This window comes from Neofelis nebulosa, chromosome 8 (genome assembly GCF_028018385.1).
Source record: "Neofelis nebulosa isolate mNeoNeb1 chromosome 8, mNeoNeb1.pri, whole genome shotgun sequence".
Taxonomy (NCBI): domain Eukaryota; kingdom Metazoa; phylum Chordata; class Mammalia; order Carnivora; family Felidae; genus Neofelis; species Neofelis nebulosa.
In genome coordinates, this window is record NC_080789.1 from 102184018 (window position 1) to 102209429 (window position 25412).

Below are 25412 nucleotides of genomic sequence, written 5' to 3' on the forward strand. Positions count from 1 at the left end.
AACCCCCCCCCCCCCCCCCCCCCCCCCCCCGCCCAGAGGGAGAGCAGTAGGTCTGTGGTCAACCTGTGGACAAGGAGTTGGAATTCAGTGCTCTCCACTCCAGTCCAAGGCTGTGCCTGGAGGCCAGCTTGGTCTTACGAGGGTGGCCTCCCAAACCTCAGAACAGCCTTCCATGGATGGTGGCTCCTGTTTCAGATCAAACTTTTAATCTTTCTGCCTACAGTATCAGCCATATGGTACAGATGGTGGATCCCAAGTACCAGGAGGTCACACACACACACACACACACACACACACACGCACGCACGCACACACACTCCCCATGGCCACCCAGAATTCCATGGGCAGAACCGGGGAAAGAACAGGTTGTCTGGCTCATGGCTTATTGCCTCCTTGACTCTCTTATGTCCAATTTCCCAGGGAAGAAGAGAGGCTGCTGTTATTCTAAAAATACATGGCAAGCTATATTTTCCATTTTCCCCTTGGGCCCTTGTGAGCAGTAGACTCTTAGCTACCCAGAACCTCCGGGACCAAACCATACCGGCAGAGGAGGAATGCACTTAGGGGCCGCCACCCCAGTGCCTAGGCCTGGAATGAAAGGATGGAGACTTGCTCTCACAGCATATTCCAGCAAATGCCCAGCCTCTGCTTGATTTCTCTTGTAGTAGAAAGCATCTTGCCTCAGGGGTCACTTGTTTTCTCTGCTGGACATTTCTAGTCACTAGGAGATCATGGAGCCGGAGCAGGAACTTTGCCTATTTCCCTCCTTCGGATTCTAGTTCAGCTCCCTGGACTTTTTTTTTCTTCTACATAAAATGCTCCTGGGCCTTTCTGCATGTCCTTGTGTGACACGGGCTCTTCAACAGCCTCATCATCATGATGCTTCTCTTCGGGACTCACTGGCCTTGGGGTACTCAGAGCAGGGTCCTTCTGCACACGTTAGCTAGTGTAGTTGAACCAACACATATTTTGCACTGACCATATGTCAGACATTGGTGCTAGATGTATGGAGATGAGTTAAGCATGGCCCCGTTCTGAGGGAGCTTAAGTTCAAAGTCAAATCTCTAAGCTTGTAGATGACCACTAGGCTTTTCTGGGAAATGAAGGGACAAACTGATGGAGAAATTTACAAAAAGTAACTGTGAGGCTGTGAAAACTAGCATATGGAAAAGATCATGAGGGGAAATTGACCCCCAAACTAGTCATCTGCAATGATGGGCTTAGGGGTATCAGCCATGCCTCAGGCAAAGATTGTTGGGAGGTGACCGTAACTCTTTCTAGACATATCCATGTGATATGTCACAGTACCCACAGACCCTGGAAATCCTCAGGAAACATTTTAGGATCACATAACTTACCAAATCATGGCAAAGCCTCACATGTGTCTAACTGAGGTCATTGTGTCTAAAGAAAAAACTCAGCCGGGCTGGAAATATTTCAGGGAAGGGAAAGTAATGTGATCAAAGATTTGGAGAGGACTCATATGAAGACAGACTTAAACAAATAAGAGCTCCCTATCCAGGAAGGAAATGGAGAAGGAGTAAGGCCGCCACTTACTAAGTTAAAAGATGGATAGAGTGTGCGTGTGTTTAAGTCCTGAGGCACTTGCTTAGGGACATTCTCTTAGGTGAGGAGCAGTGGGTTAAGAATGAAAAGAACTCAATTTTAGCTTCAGCTTTGTTTCCAGTTGATGTAATGTCTGGACAAGCTGTCTCCCAAACCTCAGTTTCCTCAGCTATGAAATAGGGACCATAACACCTGTCCTACCTGGCCAGTGATATTAGTTTGAGGACTGTGATAAAGTATTGCACAAATACTGCGGTGATGGACATAGGTTTGGTTAAGCGAAGCTATTATTTATCTGCTCCCTAGAGGAAAACGATAGTATTCCCTAAGCTAGCAGAACTTTACATAGCCCTTCAGCTCAAGAGTTTTGACAAATATTGCATAATCATAGGACTATGTTTTCTCATTATAAATCAGTGCATTGCAACTGTGCACTTTGTGTGTGTGAGCTCTGTGCCTCCCAGTGACCCTGCAACATGAGTATTCTTACCTCCATTTTATAGATGGGAATACTGAGCTCAGTAAGATAAGGACCTTCCCCAAGGCACAGAGCTGGCAGCCCATCTGGGATTCACACCCAGACCTGTCTGATTACAGAAACTATATTTTTTTCCTTGTAGCATGTGGCTGAAGGTGACACACGGCTCCATCCAACTGGACGTCAGGCAAGCTGGGTTTCCAGCTTCTGGTATTAATCTTTGAGGGAAAACTAGTGTGGGCTCCTGGTGAGTGGAGCTCACTGGCTATAGTCAACCTCTGCTTTACAGTGGTGACACGGTTATGAACAGTCCCCTGGGCATGGCAGGGGTGATGGGCCACTCTTGGCTTGTTGAGCTGGAGAGAATCATTTGTGCCTCTGTTAAGCAACCCCAGAACGCCATGCTTTTGATTTCTCAATCAAAAGCAGTCTTTTTTTGCAGTCTTTTTGCAGTCTTTTTGTTCTGACTTCTTCCATGTTGTCAGGTTGTTAGTTGTCACTTCTTGGTCTTGTCAATCGAGTAGCTCCTGCCCAACTCCAATGTGCTGCTGTGTCTTATTTGCAGGTTTCGCAACCAGACACCCCAGCAGGTTCGCACTGTGTACCAGGTGAGACTCTTCCACAGTCTGTCCCAGAGTCTGGCTCCTGGCTCCTGTTAGGTGTGGGATTTTGTGGAAGGTCTCCCTTTGTCATGGGAATGTCTTCTTTTTGTTCCCCAGTGAGAGTGAAATGGTGTTTCTGAAGCTCAGGGGGCCTCAGAGATGGGACCAGAGTAAGTGTGATGTCGTCAGGTCGCAAGAAACCCAGATGATCAAAGATTATTCTCAAAATAGACTCTGTTAACAACACGGTCTTTGCATCATGGGTCTACTGGATGAAGAACTTTGCCCTGGGTGTGGCATCACAACTAAAAGAAATGGGGGAGCAGGAAGCTTGAAGTGTTATGTTGGGACACAAGGTGCTCATAATGGAACGCTACTGATAGAGGTCACAGAGCTGTAAGTAGTGCCCAGCAGGTAGCTGACACACCAGATATATGTTGATGTGCAAGGAGCAGGTGGTAGAAGGTTTAGAAGGGGTAGTGCCTGGATTTAGTGTGGTTTGTGAGGGAAACATGTAACTTACGGAGCAGGTGAGTTTAGAGTAGAAAGCAGAGGTATGAAGGAGAGAAGAAATATGGTCGGGAGCTTTACAGGACTCTGATAAAGGCATTTGTGGTCAGGAGAGACCCAAGAATGGCCAAGGCTGAGGAAGCGCTGAGAAGAAAGCACAGTGCTACGGGCAGTGGTTGGAGGAGACGTTTGAGAGAGTGCGGCAAGAGAGCCTAGACAAAGGAGTCACGACAGTGGAAAACCAAAGGGGATGCTGTCAGATGGCTTCTCTGGAATGTAGGCAGGTGGCAAAACAGGGCTCACGAGGGTTTCAGGACTCGTGCACTCCTAGCTGTGAAGTGGTAGCAGGCAGTTTCTCACCCACTCTCTTGGGAAACTTTGGGCAAGTCACCCAGCCCCTTTGGACCGGGTGCAGTCTCTGTCCCTGATGGAGAGAGGGGGATCTCTTCTCTTCTGCAAAACCTCTAGGCTGGCCGTGGCAGGTGCAAGCCTGTCTGCGGAAGTCGGGGACCTCAGGTAGATCTGAGGGACTGCTCTTGCCCTAGCAAGAGGGAAGGGACTAGCATGTGGATAAGTTACCATGGACACGGCCCAACTGTTTGATCCCGTGAGCCACTGTCTCACCACGTGTCTCTGGAACCCTTGAGCTCCCTGTTCCTGCTAATGATATTCCCTTGAGTGATGTTCTCCACCCACACCACATGGGTATGTAACCAACATAAACAGAAAACGTCTTAACACATTGAATAACATTGGCGGAACACACGTTACAACAACAACCACAAGATAGCTAAATTTAATTAGCCCGGCACGCCCAGGCTTTTCGCAGAGGGACATGCCTCTGTTTTAGAAACGGAAAACCACAGCATTTTGTGGGTCTGGAAGTCACAGACATAAGCAAGAAACAAAATAAAGCAAAACAAAAAGCTTCAAGATCCCTGCCTGGGAGGTTGCTGTCCTCCAGTACCTTTGAGATTATCTAAGGTATTCAAAGATATGAGTGGTTGGCTGACCGCCAAGGATTGCTGTCTGCCTCTGGCAGAATGGTTGATGCAAACTTTGAAAGATGTGGCACCTAGCTTGGGTCACCCAGCCCATTGAAGGGACTCAGGAAAACTCATCTTGAGGGCTTAGGCCTCAGGGTTGTTGGCTCCACCTCGTCAGTTTCTCTCGTAGAATCCATACTCAACTGAACACAAGAGTGACAGAGAGGATTAAAGGACTAGGATTTTCAACTTTTTATGTGGGCATTTTTGTCCAGATGAGGGTAAAGACAGTGGCTGATTTCCAGCTCTTATCAATAACAAAATGGCAGTATTGCCTTCGGTTGATATTCTGCCCAATCCTCAACCTTTGGTCAGGAAGGCAAGCTGCTCAGTGGAGAGAAGAACCATCCTAAGGGTGTCTCTTTGCCCCACTCATGGACACTCAGCCTCCTGGAAGCCCCACCTGATGCACCTGATAGAGATTCCTCTTACCTGTGGAGCTTCATTCCCCTTCACTTCATTCATCCTCCATGCTTACTCCATGATCTGTTTCCCCTCTTTGTCAAATCCTGTGAGATCGTATCTCTCTTTGGAATACTAGCCCTTCTCTGAAGGCTTAACACCATCCAGTCAAATCCTGTGAGATCGTATCTCCTTTTGAATATATTAGCCCTTCTCTGAGTGTTTAACATCTAACTATGCAGTTGGGAAGAAGACTCCATGTTTTTGGGGAAGAGATTTAAGAAATCCTGTAATTCAGTTCAGTTTTATCCAGTGGGTTCATTGAGCGCCTTCCCTGAGCCAGGCACTGTTTTAGGCACTGGAGTTAAAAATGACAAAAAGGTAGATAGCTATGGGCTGACTTTGGGTGATTACATTATTTATCATCTACCTGGAACACTTTTAAGAGTAAAGGTGAGCACTATTAATAATTATGCTGAGTGTACTAGTCAACTATTGTCATGGTAATGCTGCATAACAAAGTACCCCAAGGTCAGTAGCTTACGACAGCGGTCACTTATTTGTCTTGCTCACAGCGGTCACTTATTTGTCTTGCTCGTATATCTGTTGGTTGAATGGAAAAGCTCTGCTTCAGGCTGCGGGTTGTCTGGGCTTGGCTCCAGACCTCAGACTGTTCAGGTCTTCATAGTTGTGTACATTCTCCTTAGATCAGAAGCTACCTGGGGCATGTTCTTCTCATGGTGAATCACAAGAGCACAAGCAAAGGAATGGAAACACATAGCACCTCTTAAGGTATCACCAACATCACATTTGCTACTGTTCCATTGGCCAAAGAACTCACATAGCCAAGCACAAATCTATGTTGCTGGGAAGTTAATATTGGCTGAAAACCAATTTGACCTACCACACTGAGACAGTAAGTGTAAACCAGGACTGTCCCGGGAATATCTAAACCTGTGGTCCACACTAGTCTGGTCTCCTGGGGCTTGTGATCTAGTAGGGAACACAGATAATATATAGTTAATTTTAAATGTGGCATGGTTTACAGTGGAGGATCATGGAATGTGATGGGAATAAAGATATAGGGTAATCTAGCCTAGGTGGAGAAGGACTCACTAAGGAAGTGACTTTGAACTAAGTTTTTAAAAAAATTTTTTAATGTTTATTTGTTTTTGAAAGAGAGAGACAGACAGAGCATGAGCAAGGATGGGGCAGAGACACACACACACAGAATCCAAAGCAAGCTCCAGGCTCTCAGCTGTCAGCACAGAGCCAGATACAGGGCTCGAACTCATGAACTGTGAGCTCATGACCTGAGCCAAAGTCAAATGCTTAACCAACTGAGCCACCCAGGTGCCCCGAACTAAGTTCTGATACATGAGTGAAAGCAAAGATAAGCCAGGCAAAGGTAAGCAGAGTAATGGCAATAGCTGATATTACATGGTCCTTCCTGTGTGTTAGGCACTGCTTAAGCTCTTTGCATTTGCTAACCTACAACAGCCCTTTGAGATAGACATCACTATAGTCCTTTCGCAGATGAGAAGTTAAAACACAAAGACATTGTGAAGTCACTCAGGGTCACACAGCTAGTAAGTAAGAGGTAAGATTTGAACTCCTGAGTCTGGCTTCAGAGCTGGTTCTCTTCACCACTGTGTATACTGCCCCACTGTTGGAAGAGAGTGCATTAGGTCTGCAGCGAGGGGAGTGATAGGGGACCAGGCTGGGGTGAAGCAGGACTCAGGTCCTGGAGGATCCTGTAGGCTCGTTGAGGATTTGGGGCTTTATCCTAAGGAAAAGAGTACGTCCTTGAAGAGTTTGGCTTATGTGGGTGCACTTGTGTGGACGACATTAACATGATCTGGCTGGCTTTTACTTTTAAAGGACCTGAAGTTCTTCCTTGTGGGGCACTAGAAAGAGATTGCACATTTTGTGCCAGACAAGATGGAGGGGCAGGGTTGGGAGGGTCTGGGGAGAAGAGCGGTTTCTGCTCCTGAGATGTCTTCTGTCCTTCCCAGAGGACATGACAGATGTTCTGGGTGGTATGACACTAAGCTTAGAGTCTCTTTTCTGTTTTCTCCCTTCTACATCCTAACTAACCCACAGATTTCACTAGGTTGTAATGCCCCTGTTCCCCAGTGGCAGATGTCTCAGTAGGCATGATGATGACCAGTACTAATAGCATTGACCCCTATACTCACTGTGCACGTGTGTCACCATGCCCTCTGTATGCGTGCTCTGCTTGGATCTTCACAGTAACCCTGTGAGGTTGGCATAGTCACCAACCTCATTGTCAGGAAGAGGACACTGCAACACAGAGTAGATAAGTCACTTGCTCCAGATCTCAGATAGTACAACTCCAGAGCCCATTATCTTAACCATTTTGTACCACTTTGAGAGAGGAAGGCTGTTGGTGAGATACAGGGGCTGCTTCCTAAAAGGAGCTTCCAGACGATGGTGGGGGATAGTGAACGGATGTGGTCAGATGTTTAGATGGTATGGTGAGGGGACTCTAGGACCTTTTAGAATAAAACAGATCTGGTTCGTTAAAGGGGGTATTGCCAAAGATCATGGAGACTTAGGAATTTTAGATTTGTGGGGAGGTCCTTGAAAGCCTCACTTTATAAAAAGGGAACCAAAATCCTCTAACAGATTTAATGGGGCAGAGGGACATCATTCCTTTAATGATAAGGAATCATTAATCTTTGCTGCCGTAACCTGCTGATATTTAATACAGACAGTGGTGAGCTGGGAGGTAAAAGGGTGTGTGGAGTTAGAGGTGGTGGAAGATGTTCCAGGCAGGTTGACTTACCTGCTGCCTTCCTCACCTAACAATAGGGGGGTTGGGATGGGTGATCTGTAACATCCCTTCCAGGGCCAACTTTCTAGGCTCTCTAGATAGAATCCTAAGCCTGAAGCTGGTCTGGGCAGGACCCCAGGTCTCACAATGAGGCAAGTTGATTGTGGCAAGGAAGGATTGGAGCCTGGGAGTCTGGACCCCTAGTTCTAGACTCAATCCATTGGACTCACCACCACCCAGGGTACCCCTGCTGCCATAACCCCTGGATTTCTCTCTTCCTCTTCCCTTTCCTGAACACCCCCATCTCTGTTTTCTTTTGCCTCTCCAGCTTTGATCACATCTGGAGCATTTTGTGGAGTTGAGTGTGTGTTTTCCTGTTGGGACACATGGTGTGTATCAGAAGCACTTAAGAAGCTTTGGATGAGTGGAAAAGTCTGCGTGGCATCTCAGGGGCTGATGGCCTGGAGGGTCGATGGCAGCTGCATGGCAGGACACCTGGCATGAGGGCTGACTGACTTTGGGAAGGCTCAGAGGCCCGGCTTGGGGGCTGCTGCTCCAAATGGCTTTGAGTTGTTCCAGTGGTGTTGGTGAATGGGAATTATGTGCGTGCATGTGTGCATGTGCGTGAGTGTGTAAGCAGACTGGACGGCCCTCTGCCTTGTTGCCATGGGATGCTGCCCTTCAGGGCTTTGCTCTCCATTGTAACAGGGGCTCTTATCTGCCTGCGTGCACATCCAATAACATAAACCAATGGTGTGCTTTCTATAGGTAGACGGTGGGTGATGAATGTGACATGGGGCAGAGAGGCAGAGCAGTAGTGTGTCTTTGAAAGGTGACAATAATTTCCAGTGAGCCACCTGGTGGGACCACTGAGCAGTAGGGATAGATGAGATGCAAAGTAGACTTCCCTAGTGAATGAGCTGGGAATAGTCTGGTCCCCTGACCAGGACTCTCTTTGCTGTCTGTTGTCCCTTCCCTCAGTGTTGGCCTTTAGTCCTCAGAGTCTTGGACATGGGCAGAGGGGAGTTGGCATGTTTCTCCGTAGGTGAAGATACTTTCGTGGGTGGCAAGGAGGGGTGGGTGTGCCTGGCCAACTCTGTTTACTATTCATTTGGAGCCGGACTCCTGGCAAGGTATTTTAGAGCCCATCATGGCTCTCTGGTGTCCTTTGCAACCCTTCCCAGGGCCTGAGTTAGTGATCTTCAGGCTTCACGGCTGCGTGCATCTCCCTCTAACCTCTCTGGTTCCCCTGCACTTTCCCTTCTCCCTCCTCCAATAGCCATCACACTTTGTTCTTTCCTCTTCCATCTCCTTTCCTTACCAGTCTGTTGCAGCTACTCTGTATCTGTTCACCCCTAGTGACATCTTCCAGGTTTGGGGGTGACTGACCCCCATCTTGGCTTGCCAGAGATGATTTTGGAAAGTGATAGAAGGTATTTATAGACTCAGGGTAGGGGTGGTGCCAGAGAATGCCACACAGGGTTCAGCCTAGAAGGTTGCTTATGCTCTTGCAACTCTAACAGAGAACAGTCCTGTCTAGCCATGGCTCAAATTAAATTGCAGATGCCCCTAACTCAGGGTTAGGAACGTAAACAACTAGTGGGTTGTAGACTTCAAGCAGTGAGCAAACTCGGCAGGAGAGAGGCCTGGAGAGGGCTGGCTGTGGATGGATTTTCCAACTGATGTTTTTCCAGAGGTTTCCTGACTTCTTAAATTCCAGGCACCAGAGCACCTCTCGGGCAGCACATCTGGGAGTGTGGCTCCTTCTTGTTTGTGAAGCAGTTGTGAGCAGAGGGAGCAGAGGTTTCTTCCATTTAACTGGGCCTGCTCAGGGAGAGGATTTAGACAGAGGGTGGAGAAGAGAGTGCATGGGCTGCAGAGTCCACACTGGGTTGTGTGACATTCTGACATAGTCCCAGGAGCCTGAGTCTGAGCTCAGGATACTGTGACAAGGGCTTGGTTTGCAGGCTTGGCCCTTCCTATGAGGCAGGTAGGCCGCCGCCCCCGTGATGTGACTTGCTCATCATTGATGCCCTCATCATTCAAAGCACTCAGTGATTCAAGCACATATACTGTGGCAGGAACTGTACAGTAGTAATGAAAAATCCGGGCCTTTGAGGGGCTTATAGTCACCTTGGAGAAAAGATGAGTCAGCTAATATCTACAGATGTGTGATGACTGCTCAGACAGAATGTGTGCAGCAGAATTAGGAGGTACAAAAAGGGGGTTCCTGAATCAGAGGAGGCCTGGAATATGCATGACTGAGCTATGAGCAATGACATAAGTTGGGTAGAGAGGAGGGGGGTGGGCATGAATTAAGGCAAACAGTGGTGAAAAAACATAATCATTCAGGGGTCTGCAGGAGGCTGTGTTTCACAGGAATGAAAGGTATATGTGAGGGTGGGGAGGATGTAAGGCAGGAAAGATAGGCAGGCATCAGATCATAAAGCCAGCGTGAAAACTCTCAATCAAAGTGACGTGGAAGGATTTTGAATAGGAAGCTGGTAAGATCAGACTGAAGAACGTTATCTGAGGGATAAAATTTCCCCAACTACTTTTCCCAGAAGTGTGTCAGGGCCAGGGCAATGCCAAGCCTTGTAGAAATGGGGCATAGATTGAGTCTCTGGTGGGAGAGAGGGTGCCAGGATGGGAGAAGGGGCAAAGTTTCTTGGAGAGGGAGACCTCATAGGAATAATTGGAAGCTTAGGAAAGACAGCTCAGTAGCCCAAGGCCATGCAGCTAATTCACAGCAGATCTGGGGCTGCTGAGTGGAAGCCAGACAGGAATAGTGACCCCACAGTTTTGCTCTACAGTGGCCCCAACCTCTCCATTTCCAGCATTACTTGTTACCTGTGCAAGTGAGCTGCGGGAGTGTTCATGGGAACGTTTATACAAAATCTGCACACGTATCGCAACTTTACCATCACCCTGGAGTTTTGCCAAGATACTTTCTAACAGCTGGTGTACTTGTTGGTGTTTCCTGTGCTTCTGATCTCTGTTCTCCTGGGGGTAGAGATTATGAAGGACAGAGGTAGCATTGATTGGCCAGCGTCAGTCAAGGGGTCGTGTTATGCCATCTAGTCACTAGGCTCTGGGTCCTTGAGAATGGGAGGCATACTTACCAGATTTTCCATTGGTACACATGTGGAAGAAGTAGTTGCCCTGAAAGATAACAGAGTCAAGATTCAAAGTTATGGTGTCACTGACCTTGAGCTGTCAGTCCTCCATGGAAGATGGTGCTCCATTCTGGGCATCCCATTTTAAGAGGTACATTGACACTAAAGGAGAGTCACATGAAATACATGATTTCACTCATATATGGAATTTAAGAGACAAAACACATGAACACAGAGGAAGGGAAGCAAAAATAAGATAAAAACAGAGAGGGAGGCAAACCATAAGAGACTCTTAAATACAGAGGACAAACTGAGGGTTGCTGGAGAGGCGATGGATGGGGGGATGGGCTAAATGTGTGATGGGCATTAAGGAGGGCACTGTTGGGATGATCACTGGGAGTTTTATGTAAGGGATGAACCCCTGGGTTCTACTCCTGAAACCAGTACTACACTGTATGTTAACTAACTTGAATTTAAATAAATTGATTAATTAAAAAAAAAAGTCACAGATGGTGCAAGTTGGTGGCCCCAGGGAAGATTTTTAGCCAGGAGGCATTTAAAAAGATTTGGTCCAAAAGATGTGTGAATATTCTTAGTCTGAACCTATGCTGTCTGGTTCCCCACACCCCCCAGCAGTCCCTATTGTCTTATATCCAGCAGTTCACATTTCTGCTGTGTCTTTTAAAGTGTGACCCATTTAAAGTGTGACCCTCGAATTAAAGCAGAGATTCCCAATTCTAGCAGCACACCAGAATCACCTGAGAAACTTTTTAAACACGGATTCCCTACTTCCACATCTGGTCATGATGGAGTACCTACTGTAGGACTAGCTTTTGTGCCATAAACAACTACAAACCTAGTTAAAATTCAAGTAATAACTGTTGCCAGACATTAGACAAAGGGCAGGTAATCCCTGAAAGAACGAGGTGAGCCCTTCTGTGGCTCTGAACAAGTGCAAAATAAAATAGCAAGATGGTGTACTTCTATCCAAGCATATTGGTAATTACATCAAGTATAAACGGGATAGAATATACATGTGAGGTTGGATTAAAAACAATACATAATTATATGGTGCCTACTGGAAACATACTTTAAATATAAGGGCACAGATAGGTTTAAAGTGTAAGGATGAAAGGAGATATACCACATAAACGCTAATCAAAAGGAAGCCAAAGTGTCTATGTCAATATCAGAGAAAATAGACTTCAGTGTAAGGAGTATTATCAGAGATATGGATAATATTTGTAATCAATAAAGGAGCCAACTTCTTGGAAGGATGCAACGGCCCTATTTATGGTTGTGTGTACCTAACAATACACAGGGAGCAAAAACTGACAAAACAGGAGAAATAGACAAAGCCACAGTGATATCTAGGGATTTCAACTCTCTCAATAACTGATGGGAACAAGTAGACGATCAGATGTGGTACACCTACCTGAACAACATTATGAATGAAATTATCCTAACTGATATTTATAGAACACTGCACCCAAATGGCAGCAAACACATGCTTTTTGTGTTCCCACGGGCCATTTACTGAGCTGCTGTACTCTAGCCCTTAAAACAAGTTCCAGTGATTTTTTTCGGAATTGAGGTCAGATGGCATATCTCCTCAGACCACAGTGGCATTAAGCTGAAGGTCATTAACAAAAAGGCCTACCCGCAGCCTGCCGTGCCTCTGCCCCTGTGTTTATGTAGGGCCACCCCTTGTTCATCTGCTTCACGCCGACCTAAGCCAGTTTAGCCACCCATAATTCTTTACCATAGTCCCTGCAGTTTTTGAGTGACATTTATTAACAAGTGTGAAAAATAATAGCTCTCACGACGTGTTCAGGATGTCCCAAGTCATCGTTCTTTTGTATTCTCTGACCCATCTCCATGCGTGAAAGATTGATTCCAGGCAAACCCCTCAACTCTAGAGACATAACTTTGTCACCTTTATAAACAGTGTCAGGGAAATAGAATCCAGAGACTCAGCTAGACATGGGGCCATATAGGGGTTTAGCCTAAGGCATCTAGGACAAGGGGTACAGGCCCCCTTGGATATTTATAAGCAAGGGTAGGAAAATGTCTGAAATAGGTCTGGCCAGTCCACATTATTTGAATACCTCTAATTTCACCAAATGAGAGCTCTTTTCTAGCACTCGTTATGCTAGTCAACAAACAGGCCATTGTTTTTACCCACGAAAACCCATTTCTGACACTCTATGCTAATTAACCAAGCTGTGCTTGTCGATGGAGATGCGCGAGGCAGAGAAACCACCTGCGAGAGCGGGCTTCCTGAAGAGAGCGCCAGCTGAACACCTGGGCCGTCTTGGCTGGCACCTGCATCAGAGCTGTGGCCGAGTAAGACACCTCCGCTCACACTTTGTATGATCAAGTATTTTGAAGTAAATTCTACACATTGTAACATTTTCCTAGACGGTTTCTCCTTCTTTTAAAGATGTCCAGGAAAGGACGCCCAGTCCCCTTCCCTTGCAACCTGTTCCAATACCTCATGAAGTGATCAGGGTTTCCTTTTCCCCTTCCAGAACCGCTTCCAGGAACATCTTTATGCTTGTTTTTGGAGCCTCCCTCAAAATGTGCACAGCCTCTACTGCCTGCCCTGCCCTTGTAACTTTGATTTAAGACTCGTAATTCCTCAGGGCAGAGCGCGGGTTTGGCCGAGTTTCACTGCTGGTGTATTTACAAGTGAACAGCCACGTAAGTGGCTATTAACTTTCTCTCTGTGGTTGTTGTACTAATTGTTTTATGCTCAGATAATTACTTTCAGTGATCACGTTGTTCGCTAGCAGTCTCTACTGAAACCAAAGGAAAGGCTGAACGTGTTGAGAGACAAGACGTGTTGCTGGACGTTTCTCTGTGTCCTTCCCTGGTGGCTGGTGGAGCCCAAGAAATCAGACATGGCTGCTTAGTTAGAGGCGAGGGCCCGGACTCAGTGACACCCGTAAAAGGAGGAGAAATTGGTTTAATTTGTTTCTTGCTTTTTATTTTGAAATGATTTCAAACTTACAGGATGGGAAAACTGTGAAAGTAATACAAAGGACTCCCTGATTGTCAGCGCTCAGGTTCATCACTTATTCACATGTTGCTGCATGTGCTCTGCCATTCTCTCTCTGTCTATACATTTATGAATACATTATCTTTATTGAACCACTTAGGAGAATGTGGCAGATGTCATGCCTCTTTATCCCTTAAGTACCTGAGTGTGTGTTTTCCAAAAACATAGATTTTTTTCTTGCAGTGTAATTTTTAACACCAGGGACTTCAACATTGCTGTTGATGCCATTATCTGTTCTAGAATCCATATTGGAGTTTCAGTGGTCCCAATAATGTCCTGTATTACCATTTAGAGTTGGTATGTCTCTTTAGTCTTTTTCAATTTGTGATCTTGTTTTAGTCTTTCATGACTTTGGCATTTTTGAAGAATAAAGGATCATTTTGTTGAAGGTCTTTCCGTTTGGGTTAGTCTGACGTTTCCTCATGACTGGATCCAGATCATGTATTTTTAGTAGGAATCCTACATAAGCGATGTGTGTCCTTGTCAGTATATCACGCAGGAGGCCTGTGCTGTCTGCGTGTCCCTTTTATGGTGATGTTAGCTTTGATCACTGGGTTCTTCGTGGTGTCTGCCAGATTCCTCCACTGTGTGGTTACTGGTTTTCCTCTGTAATTAATAATAAATTTATGAGGACAGTCTTTGAGACCCTGTGAATATCCTGTTCCTCATCAGATTTGCACCCCTTACTTTCAGCAAGCAAGAATTGTTTTTAAGTTTTTGTACCTCTTGGGACGGCATCTTGAAGGGAGAAGTAGTAGAGAAACTCCTTACTAAAGGCCCTGCTTGGTGTGTGACCATTTTCTGTCCCTGTTCCCTAACACCATGTAGCATTTCCTGAAGAAAGTAGACATTTAGATTACTTAAATTGAGAATAGAGAAGGGAGATTAATTTACCTTCAAATGGCTGTGTGTGTGTGTGGGGGGAGTGTGTGTGTGTGTGTGTGTGTGTGTGTGTGTGTGTCTGTGTGTGTATGGGGAGAGGGGGCGTGATAAAAAATGTGGAAATGCAAAAAGGAAGTTTGGCTAGAGAGAAGTGAGTAAGCAAAATACTGTTGAGTGAGTTCTTGATTCGATACTGTCACTGCACAGTAAGTTTCTGTAGTTCATCAGGTGAGCAACCAATTAGGTTTCCCATTTTAGGTATGGAATCCTGGATCTAGGTGTGTTCAGAGGTCATCAGACTGGGAATGTCTGATGAGTTGTTGGGCTTTCCTTTATTTTTTGATACTTCAGAGGGGAGACCCCACCATTCTTTCTTACATAATGCAAAACTGGGAGCTTGGGGAGTGAAACAGATCAGATGAGGCCCCTATTTTTAAGAAATCTATGTACTCTTCCTTTTTTTAAAGTTTATTTATTTTGAGAGAGAGAGTGAGAGAGAGCATGCACACAAGTGGGGGAAGGGCAGAGAGAGAGGGAGGGAGAGAGAATCCTGAGCAGGCTCCACACTGTCAGTGCAGAGCCCCATGTGGGGCTTGAACTCATGAACTGAACCATGAGATCATGACCTGAGCTGAAACCAAGGCAGACGCTTAACTGATTGAGCCACCCAGGCACCCCAAGAGATCTGTATATTCTGCTAAGAGAGATGCTTCAAATGACCGTTCCCCATCCTCATCAAGGTTCTTTGGCCTTCATTTATTTATTTGGCCTTTATATCTAAAATCAACTCCACTCTTTTTGGACTGCTCTATCTGAACTGTGACACTTACCTATATTTGGCACTTAATGCTCACTGTCCCATATCATTCATTATGCTTTCATGTCACACTGATCTTAGTTTGAGATGATCATTTTTTCATTGATTCCAAGAGTCTTCTGATTGTAAGATATACATTTATTTTATATAATACTTAAAGGTGAACATTTGAATTAATGAAATATGGCATAAGAATGGTGGTGGTAGAACCTATTGTTTGTGCTTGTTCATTCATTCATTCACCATCTACTTGGCATAAAACAGTGTGCTCGTTTTTGTGCGGAGGTACAAAGAATTCCCTTCAGCACTTAGCTGAAAGTGAAGAAAATAGAGAAAACAAATCCGAATTGGATGAACTTGAATTTGATCCTCGGTCTACCATTTCCGGGATTTATGATCTTGGGAAGCTCATTTAACTTCTCTGTGTCTCCGTCCTCACCTATAAAACGGGATTCACAATGCCCATCTTGGAGTGCTGTTGTGAAGATTGCTAATAATATTTGAAAATCACCTAGCTTTGTGTCTGACACACAGTGCAACGCTTACTTTAGGGTAAGCATTCAATAAATATTTGTAAATAGGTTGATTCATAGGCATGCAATTAATATGCTCTGTTGTAAGAGTACATACAACTGGTCATTTCTTTTGATGTCTGAATTGTGTTCCCTCTGCTCTAATGGAAGCAGTTTTGTTCCATTTCCAGTGGAGATGGAGAACAGCTGGACACTGACCCTTTGATAAAATTTGAGGACACAAGTGGACTCACCCTCATGCATTGGTCTGGAGACTGTAGAGAGATGATGCGTCACCTTATCCATTTAAGTGTCAGACATTTGGGGGCCATTTATTTCTAGTCCCTTCTGGCAGACCACATGTCTGCTCCCACCGAATTGCAGTTACTTTCCTGGCTGTCAATGTTAATGACAGGGCTGGGTGCCACTGCTGTTTGGATTTGTTGACCAGTAACAATTATTTTCCTAGCATGTTCCAAGCTTGCTTAAAACCATACTACGCATTTTGGTCCCTGGCCGTTCTTTTGTTTTTTCCTTTTCATTTTGAAATCTGTATGTGTTTTTCTGGCACAAGGAGAGGAAGATGGGGGTGGGGAGGTACAATCAAATCCATATGTTTGTGATGCATTTGCCCTGAAATAATCAGACAGCATTGCTGAGGAAGAGCCTTTGGATGACTTCAGAGCCACTTTTACAAGCCCCGTGCAGCCTCTGCAGGTCCTCAGCCCATGCCACTACTTGCCAGGTTTTGAGAGGATCATGTTGACATGGGGACACTGCTGTCTTTTCTTCCCTCTTGCTGCCTTTGTCCCTAAGACCTTGTCTCCTCTGTATCCTGATCGTGAGGTGAAAGACAAATGATTGAATCTTTCCTTCTTTCTGGAGCCTCACTGAGGCCTTAGCTGATTTTTGCTACTACGACCCCACTGCCTGATGGAAGGACCATTCCTTTTATCCTCTGCAGTGCTGAGGGTTCTTGGTTGATGCCAGTGCCTCAAGCTACAGCTCAGTGGCCCTTGTGAGCTCCTTCTGTCCAGCCACCTTTTTACTTCTTCCAAGCTCATGCCATCTGATTATTTCCTTCCTCAGTCCCTTCTGCATATATTTTAAAGGGGATAGTTGTCCTTCATGCATTTGCTATCATGGGTCTGGGGTTCCAGAAGTACTTTGAGGGAGGTTTGGAGAAGAGATTCATGACCTCCCCCTAAGATCTGGAAGCTGAGTCCTTCGGGGCCTGCCATGGTTGGGAGCTCCTCTCCTCACAAGCTGGAGTGGATGGACCTTGAAGTCATGGCATCAATCTGCACTCACACACCTCAGGAGCTGCACCAAGGAGCTGAAAGCATGTGACCTTTGACTGAAGACTTAAGTTCTGCTAGGCTTCAACATTTGTATGCCAATGAGAAGAAAGCACTGGGACTGAGGTTGTATCTAAGCTCAAAGGAGCCCTTCATCCCTTGTCTGTAAGTCAAAGATGCTGGGAGAAAGCTCTTGAGGGGATAGCCAAAGCTGCCCAAAGGTAGATTCTTCCAGAGAATCAGGACTCTGGTCACAGAGACTAGTGCTGCTTTATTCCTAAAAGCCACTCATCTGAAAAGTGAATCACTTGAGGCTTTCTTTCTTCTACTTGCCATTACTTGACAGAAAGAGGAGGTCACTTCATATGCTCTTCACTCATGCGTTCAGCAGGGGTTTACCAAAGGCTGGGAAAGGGCAGAGCTTTGCCCAGTGCCCAGGTGGGGAGGGAGAAGATGGATAATCCTTGAGGTGTTACAGCAAGGCTAGGGAGACCAGACACAACAACTGAAATAATACAAAAGTAGTAGAGCCGCAAGAGCTCGGACGATGGTGACAGAAGACATGGCCTGAGGCCCAGCATCCCCCGTCGTAGCTCTTTGGCTTTGGGCCAGTTGTTTCCATCTGTGACCTTTACTTTTTTTTTTCCAAAGAGTGTTTGGGAGGATTGCATGGGATAGAGTATGTGACTGTACTTTGTTCACAATAAAGTGCTGTGCAGATTTTCAGTGTTATTGATTTTAATGATAAAGCTTCAGTGCAATGCAGAGGAACCAAGTTCTAGAATGTAGGTGAGGTCTGAAGACCTGTGTCTGCCAACAGTGCTCATTGCCAGTGTGGGGCCTGAGTAAGGAATAATTGGATTGGGGGAGGATATTCTGATCGTCTCCCTTGAAGTCTTGGAACGTCTAGGCATCTTTACCCCCAACCACTATATGTGAGGATGGGGTTTAGATGTTGTTAGTTTATTTCTAGTTGTTGAGCCCATGCTGCTCTGTTCATTACTGTCATTTACTGCTTACCGCACCAAAGGCTGCAGTAGGTACTGGGAAGGGCACTAGCTGGGAAGGACTTTTGAGCTTAGGGAGTGTACATTGTCAGAGACCAGGGAGGTGCACCGTGGAGAGATTAGAGGGAGAAAACTATTTAGGAAACTATTAGAGAAAAAAATTTATGGAGCTCAGGACAATGCATTTTAACTGTTGGAAAAACAATTAGGAGGTTTTTAATTTTTATTCTTCCATAGTTTTTAACATGACTCATATGGGCATGTGGTGATCTTCTGGGTCAAGATGAGACAATGGAGATTGTTCCTGTTTGGTAGAATCTGTTTGTGTGTGCGTGTGTGTGTGTGTGTGTGTGTGAGAGAGAGAGAGAGAGAGAGAGAGAGAGAGAGAGAGAGAATATGATTCTATTCTCTTATCCATTAATCATATTCTAGTGGTAGAGGAGGGAGGTACGATTAGCAGTGGAAAGAGGGGGTTTGGAATTGGCACAGTGGGGCAGTAGGAAGGATCAAAGACTGTTAAAATAGATTTCAGTTGGAAATTCAGGTGTGTAGCTAACTGGGTGTGGATCTGGGGCATGGGATTTGACTTCTTTGAGGCTGGTTTTCCTTATCTGAAAATTGGGGGATAATTTCTAACTCATAGGGTGAGGACTAACTTACCTATGTATGTAAAAAGCAGTGTAGGTGCTTAATACATGTTCTTTTTCTTCCCTTCCTGGTGGATGAGACGGGAACAAATTTTGGAAAAGAAGACATCACCAAGAAGAGGTGTAGTGCCCAGTGGCAGAACAAACAGGGTTATCTTTTTTTTTTTAAGTTTATTTATTTTGAGAGAGTGTGAGCGTGGGGGAGAGGCAGAGAGAAAGGGAGAGAGAGAATCCTGAGCAGGCTCCATGCTCAGCATGGAGCCCGACACAGGGCTTAATCCCTAATGATGAGATTGTGACCTGAGCCAAAATCAAGAGTTGGACACTTAACTGACTGAGCCACCCAGGTGTCCCAAACAGAGTTATCTTTAAGATGGGAAATGCACCTTGAACCAGAAAGAAAAAACCAGATTCCAGTTAGGTTTTCACATGGATGAACACTGAGGGAAGAATGTGGGCTGCCTGTGTCTCGGTAAAGAGCAGACATAGTTTGGGCGGGCTGGGCTCCCTAACTGAGCTTTTTCTGGGGGTCCCACCATGCTAGCAGGTGTTCTTTAAAAACATCAATACCAACGTTGCCCATAAACTTGCAGTAAAACTGTGCTTTGAATCAAGACCTTCTTTTCATCAACCTTTCAACATGAAATATAACAGGTTTCTTGGCATGGTTGTTACACATCATAGCGCTGGTCTTTCTTTCCCCCTTGAGAATATTGAAGAAGACTGAAGAATGATTTTTTGTCATACGGGAATAAAGGCTTATTTTTTTTTCTGCCACCCCCACACATTATGGAATAGTGAAGTCAGAACAGCTCCTCAGCCTCTTCTTATTCTAATCTCTGGCCCCTTTTCTTTTTGGAAGAATGTGGAGTAAGGAAGCCATGGTAATTTGTGCTGGAACCCTCTGCTTTAGAATTCTGAAAGCATGTTTCCTATGCTGCCTCAGTGGATATTTGTAACCACTCAGTGAGATGAAGGTCATTTTCATTTAACAGTGACAGCTGCTTGCTGGGGGACCTTGAAGCGGGACCATTCTGGGACAGCTCTGCAGAGCTGAACAGGGCATCTGGTCAAGGGAGTATTAGGGGGCTGGAATTCACTCCATGCCACCACCAAGTCACGAGCCTTGGCACTTCTTTCTCATTCATACTGAAGGTGGCAGGGGTCTTGCCTTGGACAGAACCTTTTGGGGCTTTGGTTTCTCCATCTAGTAATAGGATTGATTTTAGGATCTTTATGCTGAAAGGATTGTGTATTTTTAAGTCCATGTCCCCTTTTTCTGAACTGGATTGGGAATTGGTACACAACGACGATGATGATGATGATGATGATGCTAGCTGACAGTTCTGAGTATCTACTCTGCTCAGGTGCTGTTTCAAGCAATTCATATGTATGAACTCATGGCTCTTCTCATAGCCATACATTATATGGTCTCTATCACTCCTGTGTCAAATTCTGGTCTCTGATTGTGGCTCTGGCTTGTTTTTGGCAGGGCTTTAGGACAAGTCTGATGAGATCCTTTAGCCTCTGTTCCCTAATCTGTAAAAGGAGAGGATTGTAACAGATCAGCAACCTCTAACTCTCATCATGTGCTATTTTTGACTGTTGAACCTTATATTTATTTAGGAAAGAGGTGGCATGCTCAAATGTGATTGATTAAAGGAAATCCAGAAAGGATGGGAAGGCACCCTAGGGGTCGATCAGCAATAGTGGGGAGCTGTTAGTACCTCTAGGCCCAAAGGGGCGGGAGGGGGCTGTGGTCACAGAACGCAGAGAGGTGGGCTGTGGCTGAAGCCACTGTGCAGGCGAGGCCCCTGCTGGATGCTGTGGCCCCATGGCCAACCCATTCCGCTACCCTTTGATTTCCTGCTGATGCCTCCCACTGGCCAACCCAGAAGCCAGAGAGCCAGGGAACCTGCTTGACTCTCCCCTGAGGTCACCCTCGTGGGACACAGACCCTGTGGAGCTGGGTGGGTAGAGGGTAGGTGTGTGGCTCTGCACGGACCACCTTCATAGCAGCCCCTAGGAATTGTTTAAAATTTTTTTTGTTTATTCATTTCTGAGACAGAGAGAGAGGCATGAGCGGAGAAGGGGCAGAGAGAGAGGGAGACACAGAATCAGAAGCAGGCTCCAGGCTCTGAGCTGTCAGCACAGAGCCCGACACGGGGCTCAAACTAACAAACCGTGAGATCATGACCTGAGCCGAAGTCAGTCACTCAACCGACTGAGCCACCCAGGCACCCCCTAGGAATTGTTTTTAAGTCAAAATTATGTGGAATATGATGAAGAAATGATTCTAAGAAAAAGTAGTTTATTTCAAATAAATATTAATGGGTACTGTACTATACAATTCATTGCATCTCATCTTTTATAGTATTCATTATACATAAAGGCAAGTCTATCCTTTTTTTCGACAGAGGTAGCACATACTGTTTATGTTATCACATTAAATTATGCAAGAAAAGAAAGACATGTCCCAACAAATACATTTTTAAGTAGCAGAGTATGTCATCCTTGGTTTGGGTAATGATGTATGTAAAAACTTAGATTAGAACTTATCATCATATTAAAGCTCCCAAATAGAAAAACACTTTTCTGACTTGAAATTTGGTATATCTGCATTTTGAGTTCAGCATTTAATGTGTATTCTTCATTCCCAAATTAAGAGCTACAAGAGAAAGTTTTAGGTTACATTTACAAGGAGTTCTCTGCAGATGACACACGGTAGTTGGGGACATTCTTTAACCCTCAATAAATGAAAAACCAATTAAATATAATTGGATACAATAGCTCCTCCAACCTTTTAACATTGAGTTTTGGCAATAAGGGTATCTTATGTCATATTAATAATTTTGGCATGCAATCTATGGATCCGTGTGAATATCACCTAGAGGCAAATTTATTGACTTCTTTCTTGCCATTTTCCTGTTCTGCGTTAACATGTTACATTTCCACATCGGTATCCTTCATGTTTCCATCTTTTTTTAAAAGATTGGTTGTGGGTAAGAAATAAACTATATTTAAGAGTGAAAATGCAAACAATGTAGAATGGTCAAAACCACCAGGTGCTAAATGACTGGGGGGTCTGTGCACGAGTGTGTGTCTAATCACCATCTGATATGTCTTGGAGGCTCTCATGCTGCTCATTAATAAACAGAAAATGTCTGTATAATCATTTTATATATTACCTTTTTACAAATAGAAATTGGAACAGATGCTATCACTGGCTTCTCCAATGTGAATGTGCTTCTGGGGGGAAGGGCTGCAGGGTTTTGTAAACCTTTGAGTGGAGAATTCTGTTTCAGATGAGCCTTAGGGTTCCTTTCAGTTTTTTTTCTTTTTTTCTTTTTTTCTTTTTAATTTTTTTTAACATTTATTTATTTTTGAGACAGAGAGAGACAGAGCATGAATAGGGGAGGGTCAGAGTGAGAGGAAGACACAGAATTCGAAGCAGGCTCCAGGCTCTGAGCTATCAGCACAGAGCCTGACGCGGGGCTCGAGCTCACAGACTGTGAGATCATGACCTGAGCCGAAGTCGGACGCTTAACCGACTGAGCCACCCAGGCGCCCCAGTTTTTTTTTTTTTTTTTTAATAGAAGATAACTCATAATACTTAGTAAACCAGGAGGGTCCAGTCTGCATTATCATCTGTTCCATTCCTGAAGGGATACATGCTATGGGGACAGCATAGGCTTGAGATCAGGCATCCCTGGGCTGGAGTCCAGATTCTTCTCTTATTAGCTATGTGACGACACAAGGCTCTCAGTTCTCAGAGCCATACTCAGCTCATGCTGAGGGATAGGCCTAGTAACCACTCTGAGGGGTTATTGTGAGGAGTTACTCATCCACTAATCAAATGCTTATTAAGCCACTGCTGTGTACCAGACACATTCCAGGCACTAGGGAACAATAGCGAATGGGACAGAAAATGTCTTTGCTCTTGTGAAGCTTACATTCTAGCAGCAGAGATGGACAAAGACACCAATAAACTTAGCACATAATGTTGGGTAATGAGAAGTGTCATGGAGAAAAATGAAGCAAGGCCAGAGAGTGGGTGACATTTGGAATGGGTGTGTCACAGAAGGCCTTTCTGAGGAAGTGAGTATGAGAAAGTCTGAGGGAGGGGTGTCCCAGGCCAAGGGCACAACTGTAGCAAAGACTCTGAGTTGGGAGCAGATGTGGTGTGCTTGAGGAGCAAAAGGGGGTGAGTGAACTGGAGCAAAGCCAAAGAGGAGGGGCAGCAGGAAAACATGAAGTTGGACTTGTTTCAAGGGGGTGAGGGGGTTGGGGCCAGATCAGATAGGACCCTGCAGGTCATGAAAACAATTTCAGGTTTTATTGTACATGTGATATGAAGTCATACAATTACCTTGAGCAGAGGAATAATGAATCTGAGAGATGTTTAAACGGATTCTTCTGCCTTTTTTGTAGTGAAGAGATTTCAGGGCATGGGTGGAAGTGACTCAGGAGAGAGACTACCGAAGTGAGGCCAGGGTGTGAGTGGTGGAAATGGCGAGATATGGTTGGATTTGGTGGGTTTTTGAAAGGACAGCCTGCAGGGTCTGCTGATGGATTGGATGTGGAGTGTGGTGAACAGAGTCCGTGATCTTCCTTCCATGTGTTGTCCTGGGCACCTGGATTGTGGTTCTGTGTCTCCAAATGATGAAGACTGCGGAGGACAGTTGAAGAGTGGTAGGAGAGGTAGAGAAACCAAGAGTTGCACTTTGGGTGCATTGACTTCAAGACTCTTATTAGCCACCATGGGGAAGTGTCAGGTTAGCTGATGGAACTGTGGGATTGGAAACCAACAAGCTGGGAGAATATCAATCATTTTGCTTTTTTCTGTAGTTCCATCTCATGAACTGGGGACAAATCGCACAACTGGGGAATGAGGCTTCTTGACTATTTTAGGGTCATTAGGAATCTACAGCCATTGCTGTTAACTATTGGAAGGGCTTCCTGAAAGGCACTCCTCTCTGCTTTGTGATATTAGTGTGGTAGTAGAAATCAGGGGTTTTTGTACCTCAGTGGATTAGAGTTTGAATGTTGGCTCCACGACCTAATGGCTTCATGCACTTGAGTGAGGTGTTTAACACTTAAATACCCATCCCGTCATCTATTAGATGGGGATATAATGCGTACTTCTAGGACTGCACACAGACTTGTGAATTTTGTGCCTTGCCCATAGGTCCCTGGCTGAGAGTGTGAGTGGGGTCTGGAATCCACACCATGCTCTCTTTCCACGCCTTGTGCCCTGATGTGGGCTGTGTATTCCCAGAGGAAGGAACCTTTTCATTCACACAAGGACACCATTTTTGCCAAGCTCTGTATTCGCTCACCGGGTTCTTGTGAGGAACATAAGGGAGAATGCGATGAAAGCATTCCACAGGGTACCTGAAATGAAGTGGACAATTAGAGATGGAGGTATTTTATTTTACTTTGTGATCTGTTTCTCCTTTTGGCTGGGGAGACATGGCTGTTAACAGAGGTCTATCCAGCTGCTGAAGGGAATCCACAAATATGTGGAAAGAGCCAGGATCAGAACTTGCCTTCAGTATTTCTCCTGGGTTCTGGAGAAGATCCTGCCAGTGCTCTGGCTTTGGAGCTTGGTTTTTGCTGCCTTGTTTTTCCTACTTTAACTCACTTTCCTAGCCCTGATTTTTTTATCTGTCTAACTTACCGTCACCTGAACCTCCCTTCTCTATTTGACCCTGGGCTTGGCATCTCCATCTTGTGGTCCCTGGCCCTCCCTGGTCTTCTGTTCTGTTTGCACCTCTGGACACACCTGCTGCTTGAGGGGCCTGTGATGGGCCACTTCAGCCCAGCCAATTCTGAGTCCTGGGCCTGGGCCTGCAGCTTCCCTTGCTTCATACAACAGTTCTTTATTTGGAAACATTTTCAAACAGAGGACTTGGAGGGGAGAGGGAGACAATTGACAGAAGTGGCACAGGAGAGTGTCATGGACTTAGGGTGCTCTGATTCCAAGGAGTATTTTTTCCCCTCTGGAACTTCTGAAGTGCTCCCATCCCATTAGCTGGCATCTGTGTTGTCTCTTAATGTCAGGACTTGAGCCAAGCCCGTTTTTTACAGCCCTGAAGCCTAGCCCATTCTTCACTCTCCTTTCTGAATTTGCCCCATATTTGCAAAATGTTCTTTTCAGAAGGAGGTCTCCTCTTGACCTCTCTGGGACGGCTAAGCACTGAGAGCCTCCTGGCCCTCCATTGTTGATTTGAGGAGCCACCTACTGTGTGTGCTGGCCTGTGCCTCCCAGAGCTGGAGGCAGCCTGGCTCCTGCTTTCGGCTATGGTAGATGGGTGACAATCCGGCTGCAGTTCCCCAACAGTGGGACACCCCCCCCCCACTCCACCCGGGGATGGGTTCAGGCCCTGGATTGCCAGGCTAGTGATCAGGAGGCAGAAGCTGGGAGGTGGGATGGGGGAGAGGCCTGGAGAACCTTATGTCCTGTGATGGTGGTCTCTTTCTCACAGGCATGTCTGTATTCCCTGGAGAGAAGCACCATGTACTTCAGGTCTTAGGATCGTGGGTCCTAAGAAAAGAAACTGATAAGCACCAATCTTTAATGAGTATAATGTATATCTGTATAGACAATGTTTGAAATCCCTTTTGATATAGATTCTCGTCTTGGGTTGCTTTTCCAGCAACCTTTCTGC

At 45.5% G+C, this 25412-nt stretch overlaps 1 protein-coding gene across 1 annotated transcript in view; it reads left to right on the forward strand.

The window, feature by feature from the left end:
• ANO2 (anoctamin 2) overlaps nt 1–25412 on the forward strand; it is a 341667-nt gene that overhangs the window by 135804 nt on the left and 180451 nt on the right. The gene's annotated exons all lie outside the window — the stretch shown is intronic.